Genomic DNA, 11,739 nt, shown 5'->3' with positions numbered 1-11,739 from the left:
TTCCTGCTTGTACTTTCCCATGAAGGCAGTTGTTGTGCGGTGTTCAAAAGGCCTAACGGAACTAGGGGTTCAGCTGCTATTGAAATGTTATGGAAGTTAGGGGTGCAACTCCCTTAGGCTCCTTTGAAAATCCCTGCTGCAGTAATGTCTGCAGTCATGAATGGGAGAGGATCAGCTCTGGCCAATCATGAATGAGAGGGCAGGGAGTCCTTGAGAGAACTTCTGCACCATAAGAACCTCCCATATAGAAATGAGACTTAAGCCCCAGCTCAGTTGTTGATCAATTGCATAGTCAATTGCTTGACTACACTGGTTATTTGGTCTTTCTTGAGTATATTTCATAAGGAATCAATGTCAGTCAGGTTTATTAAGGTGGTACAGGAAAACGATTCTATACATTACTAGTCTGCGAAGAGTAGGCCCATTCAGTGATGTTACATTCACCTTACGTAGAAGGTGTGCTCCCCGAAGTTGCATCCCTTAAGCCATCTTTTTATTCCCTACTTGTTTACCAGCAAAAGGTACTGTATATGTCACCTGAAACTGGATTCAACTGATCAGCTTCTTACCTTGTTTGTTTCTGGTACCATGGTGTACCCCTTTATCTTTTGTTCTAAATCCATGCGTTCCAGGTTATGATGCACCCTTATGTTTGTTTTGAACACATGCATTTCATGTACAAGGAGGTATGAAGACACCTAGGTTTGTATGGGTAACTCCTTTCCTGTTGCCATGAGGAAATAATCATATGCTCTGAGACTGACAGTTTTCCTATCTACTCAAGCCAAGGCTTACTTCAGCTAATGCAAGATGTTATGGGCGACGTAGCATAAGTGTACAAGATTATAACAAAAGTACAGGCCAATTTTGGGCTATATAACTGCTCTAGTAATGCTTAATAATCTGTATACAGTACTTAACTGCTTGGAATATGTATGACAGGTGGTATTATCAGCATAACATGGATGTAGGTTAGCCTGTGTATATTAGTCAGCATCAGCTACAATTAGCAATTACATTTTTACCAGGTGGCAAAGTGGCTGACTATAGAACATGGTATCTATGATTTGAGAGAACATGAAACACGTGTGGGAATGTGGAACTTTGAACCTTGGGCAAGTTTCTTTTGAGCTGCAGGCCTTTATGGGAAAGTTCTGCAGAGCTTAATAGGGATGAAAATATCAGGGTTTTAAAGAAATGTCATAGGGTTCTGTAGAAATGATTCTATCTCCCTCTGGAATGGAACAGAGAATCTTACCAAAGGGATATACAGCTGTACTGAATTCTCTAGGGCTTTGCCACATGGTGGGGGAGTTGTTATGGGAGATGAATGGAAACAGAGCATGGGCAGAGTTTTGGTTATGACCCAACACCATCTGACAATGCATCATGCTTGGGGTGGAGGCTAAATGGGGCCCATGCATCTTATGGAGTGTGGAGCCAGTTCCCCATGGGGATGGTGACTTCATCTCAGTGGTGGGAGCTGCCTATGTACACCCTGGGGGTTTTGACTGAGGATGGGGCTGGGCCCACAACAGCTGTTGTGATTGAACATTTTCCTATTTTTTTAATGTTTCTTGTCTATTTCAATAAGTCCTCTAAATTGAAAGGGAACCAGCCAGTCATTTAGAAGCTACATTTAAATAGTTAAGTTCCAGAGGCTGGACCTGAAGAGTCAGTCTTTACAATGTATTGTGCAGAAGAATGATGGAAAAACTAAAAAGCTTCTCAGGCAGAAACAATTCCATGGGAACATGGCAACGTGGGTTGGAGTTCATTCCTATGCCCCACATATGCCTTTAAAACAATGGGACTCAAGTGGGGCAGAGGCCTTGCGTTGGCCTTCAACAAAATGGGTTTCACGCATAACTTCATGGAACAAGTCTCTTGCGTTCATATTTGACCAATAGCAGGTTGGCATTAACGACTCTAGTTCAACCCCTCTGTCTTTGGACATAGACAATTAATACAGTTACGAGGGCCAGGGAGCCACTAGATGGTGCTGTTAGGCAAGTTCTGTTTCACTGCTGGAAGAAATCTGTGCTGCTTTTAGTTTGGTGTAGATGTAGAGGATTCCTTGGGGAGAGCTGTAGTGAGCAGCAAGGGTGTTTGCCCTGTTTTAATCTCGCTAATTAGAGTCAATCCTTAAGGCAGAGCTGCTATCCCAGGAACCAGCCTAGGGCTTGCCAGAAAACTGCTCTAAACCAAGTGTGATTGGCCCCCAAAACATGGAAAAAACAGCCCAAAAAAACAGGGGGTCGGGTTTGCATCCAGGTGTCATGACACTGGGTGGGGATTTGCATCCAAACATCATGAGGCTGGGTGGGGTTTGCATCATGATGTCACAAGGCTGGGCGGGGTTTGCATCATGACCCCATGCTGCAAAAAATGCTGCAGGGCTCTGGTCAAGGGCGGGGGCGGGGGAAGTGTACTTCAGTGACAAGTGGGAAAACCACAGGCCACAACTGCCTGAAAACATCCACCCAATGCCACATGAACAAGCCAAAAGTCACTTCTAATCAGCTGACTTGGCTACATTTCACCTGCATGCAGTTGCTGACCACCCCTGTTCCAGGACTGGTGTGTATGCAAAGCATTTGCACTAAAAACATACCCAGCCTCCACGTCACTGATTTCCCCTCCAACGGCAAGCCAACCTGCAGAGCCAGTGCTAAGAGGAGCAGAACTCTCCCGGACCCACGCTGAGAGACAGCAGGCGTTGTGGGGCAGGTGAGGTGTATTTTGTATTTTTATGGGGTTTTTTTATGAAATTCAGAGGGATTTTTGTGAATGGCAGGAATATATGTTGACTTCGTGTCCTGTTCATAAGTTGACATTTTATTATAAGGGAGAAAAACGATGCTTTTTATGGATGATCTACAGAGTTCTACAAAATTCATGTTTTTGAGAGTTTCTGGCTGTACGTTGTATTTTAGAAAAAAATAGTTTTAAAAAGACAAAACCCATTGCGAATTTATTGTATTTATTCGAAACAATCTTATTTGTTTAAGCTTCATTAGTATGTGCATTTGAAAACATTTTCCGCCTCTTTTTGGCAGCTGGCTCGCTACTTTTTTGTGAAGTCTAGGTACAGCAAGAAGACCAGGAATGAGTGTGCATGGGGGGAGGGAGGAGGGAGGAGACTGGGCCTTGGACAGCAAGACTGGAACTTGGAGAACTAGGAATGGCTGTGCAAGGAGACTGGGACGGGGATGAGAAGCCTGGGAGAAGGAGCCAGGGATAGGGAAATGCAGGCCAGGGATAGGCTGGAGGGGATGGGACAGCAGCGGGTCAAGCTTGGGGAAAATGAGCAGAAGAGTCTGTGCCCACCAAAGCACCTCCCCTCTAGAGCCTGGAATGGAACCCAAGATGCCTGAGTCTCACCATTACTCTGCTATCAGCAAATCTATGAAAACACACTGGGCAAGTGGGTATCTCATCCTCCTTCCTTCAGTGCTGGTCCACATAGCAGTAGTAGGTTGTTATCCTCTATCAGTTACTGCATTTGCTCAAGTGGTAGAGGTCTGTGTGATGGCTCCAACCCTGCTGATGAGCCATGGAAGTATCAATATGAAGCTATGTGATGGAATTTGTTTTTTTTAGTTTTGCTTTTTTAAAAAAATCTAATTACAGACAAAACAGTCTTAAAAGACCGGAAATGAGTGGGCAAGTATTATCTTGATTTCACAGATGGGGAAACTGAGGCAGAGAAATGCAGGGACTTGCCCACAGCCAAATAGCAAGTCAGTAGCAGAGTCAGAATAAGAGCCAATGCCTTCCTGACCCCCAACTCTGGGCTCAGTCCTCCAGGTGACCCAGTGCCCATTCAAGTCAAGGGATAGGCTCTCACTGACCTTGATGCGCATTGCATTAGCACCTAAGGCCCTGAGCCAGCAAGATGCTTAAGCACATGCCTAACTTCAAGCACGTGAGTGCAAGTGGAGGCACTGATCCGGCACACACGTACGCATGAATAATTTTACACCTGCGAGCCCTCCCATTGAACTCAGTAGGATTACTCATGTACTTCAAGTTACTCACCGGCACAAGTGCTCCCTAGAATGGTGCCTCAGAGGCACAAAGTAAACAAAGAGTGTGAACAAAGAAAAGGAAAGGACGCTTTCACGTAGGGCTGGCTCGAAAACAAGAATTCTCTTTGGAAAAAAAAAATAGGGTTTGACAGTTGTTTTTGCTCCACAAACAAAAAGAAGACACCAGAGAGCTCTACACCAGAACAGCCACTAGCCTAATGGTTAGGGCATTCATCCACAATGTGGGAGACCCAAGGGCAAGACCTTGTGTTATAGAATCTCTCCTGTTGGAGGTGTTCCACTTGGTATAAATAACAAAATATTCATTGGACAGAGCCAGCACTATACTGACTTTATAGCCCAGTCCTTAGGGCACTCAACTGGGGTGTAGGAGATCTATGTTCAAATGCTTGCTCTGATTCATTCAAACCAGTGACTTGAAGCTGAGTATTCTTATCTCAGATGACTTACCAAGCCGCTGGTTATCTTGGGAGGGGTGGGTTCGTCTTGGTCTCTCTCAGGAACTCCAGCCTGGCCCTGAAAAAACCTTCCGGACCAAATTTTCATATAAACTGACCCAATAAGTTTCTGCTTTGACAAATTAGGATTTTCCGATGAAAAATCATTTTGTCAAAAAAATTCCTGACCAGCTTTTCTTTCCAGGCATTTCTGGCTTTCGTAACCTAGCACAGCATTAGTAACAAGGACAAGATCTATATGTTTTGTCTTGATTGGTTCACTTTGTAAACATTTTCACTCCTCTTTCTCCATGGCACAATTTACAATGAACCTTTATGGTAGCGCCTTGTGTTCTCTCGTTTCCTTAGCACACATTAATTAAATAGATGTTTGTGCGTTAAGCTCTTTAATGTCTCTAAAGACAATGCGTAAATTAACAGATCTGTGTGTATGTGTATTCTTCCCTTCTATGCCAACCCTCCAAGATTGTCCTGGCGTCTCCAGGAATCAAAGATTAATCTGGAATTAAACATTTGTCCTGTGATGAAACCTCCAGGAATACATCCAACCAAAACTGGTAACCCCACCTCTATTGGATGGAAAAAATCAGTTTACTATAATGACAGTTCTCCCTTTGCTCACTGGGCAGAGGCTTACATATTTCAAGCCACATGTCTTGAGTTCTTGTCCTAGCCCTTGTTTTGCTGCCATCCGTTGGCCGCAGAGTCTGGCCATGGGTTATTGCAAGAGATTCATCCAGGATGAAATTACCCCTGTGTAGAGGAGTAGCACAAAGCTTATGCATTACTGAGGTCTCACTAACACCCGCAAACTTAAATGGGATGTGACGGGCAAATTTCAGACCAGCGACTACAATCTCCATGTTATTCTTCCACCCCTATTTTAAAAGGGCGAGAAAACCCACAGACGTTTGCGACCTTTACATAATACCCTCAGGCCTCAGCCCAGCAAGACACTTAAGTACACCTGAGTTGCCCCACTGAAGTCGCTGAGACTAAGCAAGTGCTTATAGTTAAGCACCTGCAGAAGCGCTCTGCTGGACCCAGGCCACAGCCAATCAAAATGCATGTAGGATAAAGGTCTAGAGGATCTGTGTGGAAATCCTGCTGTAATTCTACCTTGAAAAACACACGTGTAACCTAAGCTTATACTGTGCACTCCCGGAGCTGGGACACCGGCATAGCTGTGCAGGGGCTGCGGGCTACACCACCAACCTGGATACCGATATACAGGTGGAAACCCAGCATCCCATTTTGCCTCCCAATTCCTGTTTCATATCCCATCCTGCCATAACAAGCAGCATCTGAAATGAAGCAAGCTTTACCCAGATCAGTGATATATATCCAACCCTGGTATGTTATAAGCTAATGAACTGTCTGCCCTTCCTTACTATTCCTTGCACAAATACCCCATTTCAGCACAGCTATTTGAATGTGATGCTGGCATTGAAGTCTGAAATAAAAGCCTCTTACTCTGCTCCACACAGGTCATTCAGATCTCTGGCAATTCAGAGAAACTAAGGAAATTCTATTTTAAATTAGCCTGGTAACAGAGCAATCATAGCAATTGCCAGACTCTGGATCAGACCTGAAGTCCATTTAGTCAGCGTCAATATGATTTTATCGGTGGATGGTTCACTGCTCTCCTTTGAATTTTCAGGAACTAGGGGCCAGATCCTTAGCTCGTTTGATTTCAGTGCAGCTACGCTGATTTATGCCAGCGGAGGATCTGCCTCAATGAGTATTTAAAATATAGTGAATTTGCAAAACAGATGTGTTTCTCCTCTCTTTGCTACTCACATATACCCCTTTTTCTCAGTCTCTCTAATTTCCAGCTCAATCTATCGGCCTAGATGCATTACCGGGATCTGTTCGTCTAGGGGCAGCACCAAGGGTGAGCGGCCAGCTGCTTTACAGGGAGATAACAAAGGCACATACTGATATACGAGAAGCAAACCACAAATAACCAGTCAGGGATATGAAAATGGAATGCAGATTGTTACAGAAAAAATTCCTACTCAAAATAACAAAGGACATTCTCACCTCTATGCCTTAACTGTTTTTAGCTGCGTTATTGAGCCCAGAATTTGATCATCAACAGGCAGGACATGGAAACCCAGCACTGTCTCCATAAAGTTTATTATTATTATTATTATTGTCCTATTTCAGCTTGAGGAAGAAGCGGATGTAGCTTGATTTCAGTTAGTGAGCTTGACCCAGTAGGGCTCAGAGCAGAAGAGTCATTTTCAGACAATGCATGAGGGAAATGATCACAAATATAAATTCATAATGTAATACCGGTTGGAGGAAATGGCATGCATTTCACTCGGAGGATCCAGAAGTGCTTATCAATTTACATCTCACCACAGCCATCAATGCAAATACTGAGGCAAACACTTGCCGTATAAGATGCATTTCGGAAACTATTGAGAGATCAAATTTTCAAATGTAAATCATGGTCTTTACATTTCCCCAAGCAACCTCGCTGATTTATTCCTGGCAGTCATCCCTAAAGCAATCAGCACGAAAGTGCAACAGCTGGCCCGCTAATCAGCCAACACATTGTACATGTTCACGGTTGTTGAAAGACCGTGTTTATTTTAACAAAACACAAGCCTGCATTCAGGTGCTCCCCGTAAAGGAGGTACATTCTGTGCCCATGGAGCATTAAAATACTTGACAAAGCTGACACATTGAAACCAAAGATATTTATTATTAGGTGTGTTACAACAGTGTGCAGAGGTCCAAGCCAAAATTCAGGGCCCCGTTGGGGTGTACACATGGTAAAAGGCAATCCCTGCCCTGAAGAGTTTATAATCAAAATAGGAGTGGGAGAAAGTCTGGATTGTTAACCCTGTTTTACAGATGGGAAATGAGGCACAGAGAGATTAAGTGATTTGCCCCAGCTCACACAGGGAGTCCATGGCACATCTGTTGAATCCTAGGCCAGTAACTTAACCACTAGGCCATTATTCCCCTTTCTCCATCTGCTGGACCTTTGACTTGCTGCAGATCTCTGAGCATTTGCCATGACAATGTGAGGGAATGAGAAAGATGCACATCTAGGTGACTCACCATGGGGTTTAAGATCAGAGCCAAAATCCTGCACACCAAAACTGGCAGGCTGGAACAACGGATCTGGGATTTCAACATGGCATCCATAACATCTCCTGCCCTGGGCGGTAACAGAGAAAGGAGGCAGTTCAGGCAATCCAGCTGTTTGATACCTACACTAAGCAGTGCTGATTCCTAACCGGAACTTGATTGGACATGGAAAATGGAAAAATAATTGCACTCCTTGAAATCACCATGTCCCACGGCAGGCTGGATTCTTCAGACCAGCTGGCTCTGCACAGCTAGGGTGCTCCACACCATGAGTCCGAAGGGATTGAGAATGTATAACCTAAACATAATTCCCTTTATATTATCCCCTGCCAGATAAAACCAGCGATCCATGAATAAATCTCAGTGGGATGGGTGGATAAAGCTAGCTGACTCAATCCATCCTCCCTGGCCATTCCCTGCTGATCTTAGCTCTTCCATCTAAAGAATCTGCTTCCTGGCTGGAAGCATGGGCATTGGTTCTTCCCTTCCTGTGAGTTAAATAAGGCAGGACCGTGGGGCCTATTTCACTTGGGATTTGTAGTGTCATTTTGGATCCAAAATGCACGTACTCAGGGTTCTTTCCAGTACACATCCAATGGTGCTGTGTTGACTTACAACTTCTCCAATAAAGGGAAGTCTCCATCAGTACAGGCCTTTGCAAAGGGCTTGCTCACCACGTAATCAATCAAAAGGGGAGTGATTGCTCAAGAGGCAGCAAAGATGGGAGTGAAATCCTGCCCTACTGAAGTCAATTGCAAAAACTCCTGTTGCCTTCAGTAGGTCTGGGTTTTCATCTGGGGTGTGGGTATTACAAACTAATCTTACCTTCTCTTTTTTTAATCACAGTAAAGGGACGTCAGCCTTGCTCCAGGCTTGGGATGGTTTGAGTCCTTGTCGGAGCAAGGCCGCTGACTAGAGGCAGGAGACAATCTCTTTGCCCTATGGCAGCACTTTTCTTTGGCCCCTCAGTGGCAGAGAAAGCAGCAGTTGCCATCACCGGCGGTGGGAACCTTGAGCGCCTGCTCCCCTTTCAAATCACTCCCCAGCCACACACTCACATGCTCCTAGCCTTACCCAAGGGTTGCCAGCACCATTGCAAACACACCAGCTCCACCCGAGTCATAGCAAGGATTCCAACCACGTCCATTCACGCAGCGTAGCTGCACCACGGCAGGGATTCCTCCCAACTCAGTCCAACGTTGCTCCACGGAAGAGTCCCTCAGCACTCTCTGCCCCCCTCCCCATGGTATCCCATGAGCTAATGGCAAAGGGATTATCTGTGCAGGAACTCTACCGGAACTTCCTAGCCCCAGATCTCATGGACCTGTTCTAGCAGCCCTGCTACCAAGGGGCGCTGGGCTGAGGATTTGGCCAGTGAGAGATCCCGTTGGGCAAGGCATAAAGCTGGGATCATTTCCACACACCACCACTGGCTTTACTGTGCACGTATTGTGGTCTGGGGGAGGGAAAGATTTGGGTCAGGGAACTTGGGGTCACTGCTTCACAGGGCACAGCTGTTGTGGAGGGGCCAAGTCATCCCTCCTTGCTCCCAGGATGGAGAGAAAGGATGGGGAAGTGATCAGCACACTACCCTAGGATGTGGGAGTCCCAAATTCAATGCCCCGCCTTGGCACAGACTTCCTACGTGACTGTAGAGAAGTCACTTAGCTGCTCTTTGCCTCAGTTTCCCCTCTGTACAATGGGGATACTAGCACGGCCTGGTCTCACATACGGGTGTCGTGAGGATGACTACATTAATGATTGGGAGGTGTTCGGATATTATGGTGATGGTGCCTGTAAAGGGTTCCACTCACCACAGTTGCACTTCCTCCTGGCTAGATCTTGCCCTGCTGTGGTGTCTCTCTCTTCATGACTCAAAGCGCCCTCTGATTGTGACTCTGGGCCCCCCTTCCAGCTTCTGAGGTATCAATGTGCCACTGGACAAGCTGTGTGGATGCCACCTTGGACAGTTTCCATCCCACTTCTGGATCCTGAACCACTGCCCAGTGGGTGGTAGGTGTTTTTACGAGGCCTCCTCCAACGCCTACGGAAATCAGTAGAACAATTCCCATTGAATTCAACAGCCAATGTGGACAGCAGAACAGCTGGGCCCACTTTGCTCCCCATGACAGGTGAATTCTAGCAGAAGCTGGAATAAGATGTACCAACTAGAGCTGCTCCAAAGATCACCAATATCTTTGATGGCAATTTAAAGAAATTTTGATTTTTTTTTCCAAAATTTCCTGCAAAAGTTTTTCCAATTTTTTTCAACACAAACTTGAAACCGCAAAAAGGTTGGTTCTCTATGATCATTTTTAATTTTTTTAAAAAACCAGAGTCTTCCAGAAAAAAAATCCGTTTTTGAAAGCCAAACTTTTCACTGACAGCTGAAAATTTTGAACCAAAAAGTCCCCCCCCCTCCCACCCAATTTTCGGTGGTTGAATCAAACAGAACATTTTTGACAAAAAAATTCTCTCTTTTTTTTTTTTTTTTAAAGTGTTGCTGTAGATCACAGCCAAGTCTGTTTATTGCACTGAACTAGTTACTGGGCACGAAGAGCTTTGCTGCTAATGGCTAATCTGTGGATCAGTCTGGTCAACCAGGACTGAGAGTCCCTAGCACAGGGACGAGTGGCTCTTGGTTTTATTCTGCTTTCCATGTCCAGATCGCAGAGTGGTCGATCGCTTGTCTGTTCGACTCCACCAGCTGGGCAGTTGTGAGCCAACTCGTCTTCCCTGGGATTCCACTGAAATTGTCCCCCAGAGCCCCAAGATCTCAGCAGCAATGAGTCTGAAGAGATACAGTGCAGATTTATCCAAGTGGCCTCTGAGCAGTGAACTTCAGTATCTCAAAGTCCACCCATCAAACCCTTCTGCAGCCTGTAGCTTCCTGTGGCGGAGGGGGAGGGATAGCTCAGTGGTTTGAGCATTGGCCCTGGATTTGTGCTGGAAATGGCCCAACTTGATTATCATACACATTGTAAGGAGAGTGATCACTTTAGATAAGCTATTACCAGCAGGAGAGTGGAGTGGGAGGAGGTATTGTTTCATGGTCTCTGTGTATATAATGTCTTCTGCAGTTTCCACAGTATGCATCCGATGAAGTGAGCTGTAGCTCACGAAAGCTCATGCTCAAATAAATTGGTTAGTCTCTAAGGTGCCACAAGTCCTCCTTTTCTTTTTGCGAATACAGACTAACACGGCTGTTACTCTAAACCCAAGGTTGTGAGTTCAATCCTTGAGGGGGCCATTTAGGGATCTGGGGCAAAAATTGGGGATTGGTCCTGCTTTGAGCAGGGGGTTGGACTAGATGACCTCCTGATATCAGGGTTGATGACCAACCCTGATATTCTATGATTCTGTGTTTGCCACTAGCAAACGGAAGGATGTGAGACCCTATGCTGAGCCTGCCCTCCCAAATGAAGAATGTTGCATTTTGTTTGAGATCAAGAACATTTACCAGGTGGTTCTTTATTCTCTGCTCTTGCCCTTGGGCCAGAGCCAGATTTATTATTCAACACCAGCTACGTTCTTGACTGTGTACATGGAACAAACAAACAGTCCCTGCCCCAAATTGCTTATAGTCTAAAGGCAGACACTGGTGAGACAGGATGCTCTGGGAGACCCCCTGCCAACGTTGACTGATTTTTAAAAAATGTATTTTGTTGTTTTCACACCCTTCTCCTGCTCTACCCCTTGCTCTATATGGGTGAAGTGTCTTCAGACCTTGGAGAAGAAATGAACATAAGAACGGCCTTACTGGGTCAGACCAAGGGTCCATCTAGCCCAGTATCCTGTCTTCTGACAGTGGCCAATGCCAGGTACCCCAGAGGGAATGAATAGAACAGGTAATCATCAAGTGATCCACCCCGTCACCCATTCCCAGCTTCTGGTAAACAGAGGCTAGGGTCACCATCCCTGCCCATCCTGGCTAATAGCCATTGATGGACTTATCCTCCATGAATTTATCTAGTTCTTTTTTGAACCCTGTTATAGTCTTGGCTTTCACAACATCCTCTGGCAAGGAGTTCCACAGGTTGACTGTGTGTTGTCTGAAGAAATACTTCCTTTTTTTTGTTTTAAACCTGCTGCCTATTAATTTCATTTGGTGACTGCTAGTTCTT

Source organism: Lepidochelys kempii, chromosome 8 (assembly GCF_965140265.1).
Source record: "Lepidochelys kempii isolate rLepKem1 chromosome 8, rLepKem1.hap2, whole genome shotgun sequence".
Classification (NCBI taxonomy): domain Eukaryota; kingdom Metazoa; phylum Chordata; order Testudines; family Cheloniidae; genus Lepidochelys; species Lepidochelys kempii.
This window is presented reverse-complemented; position numbering follows the sequence as displayed.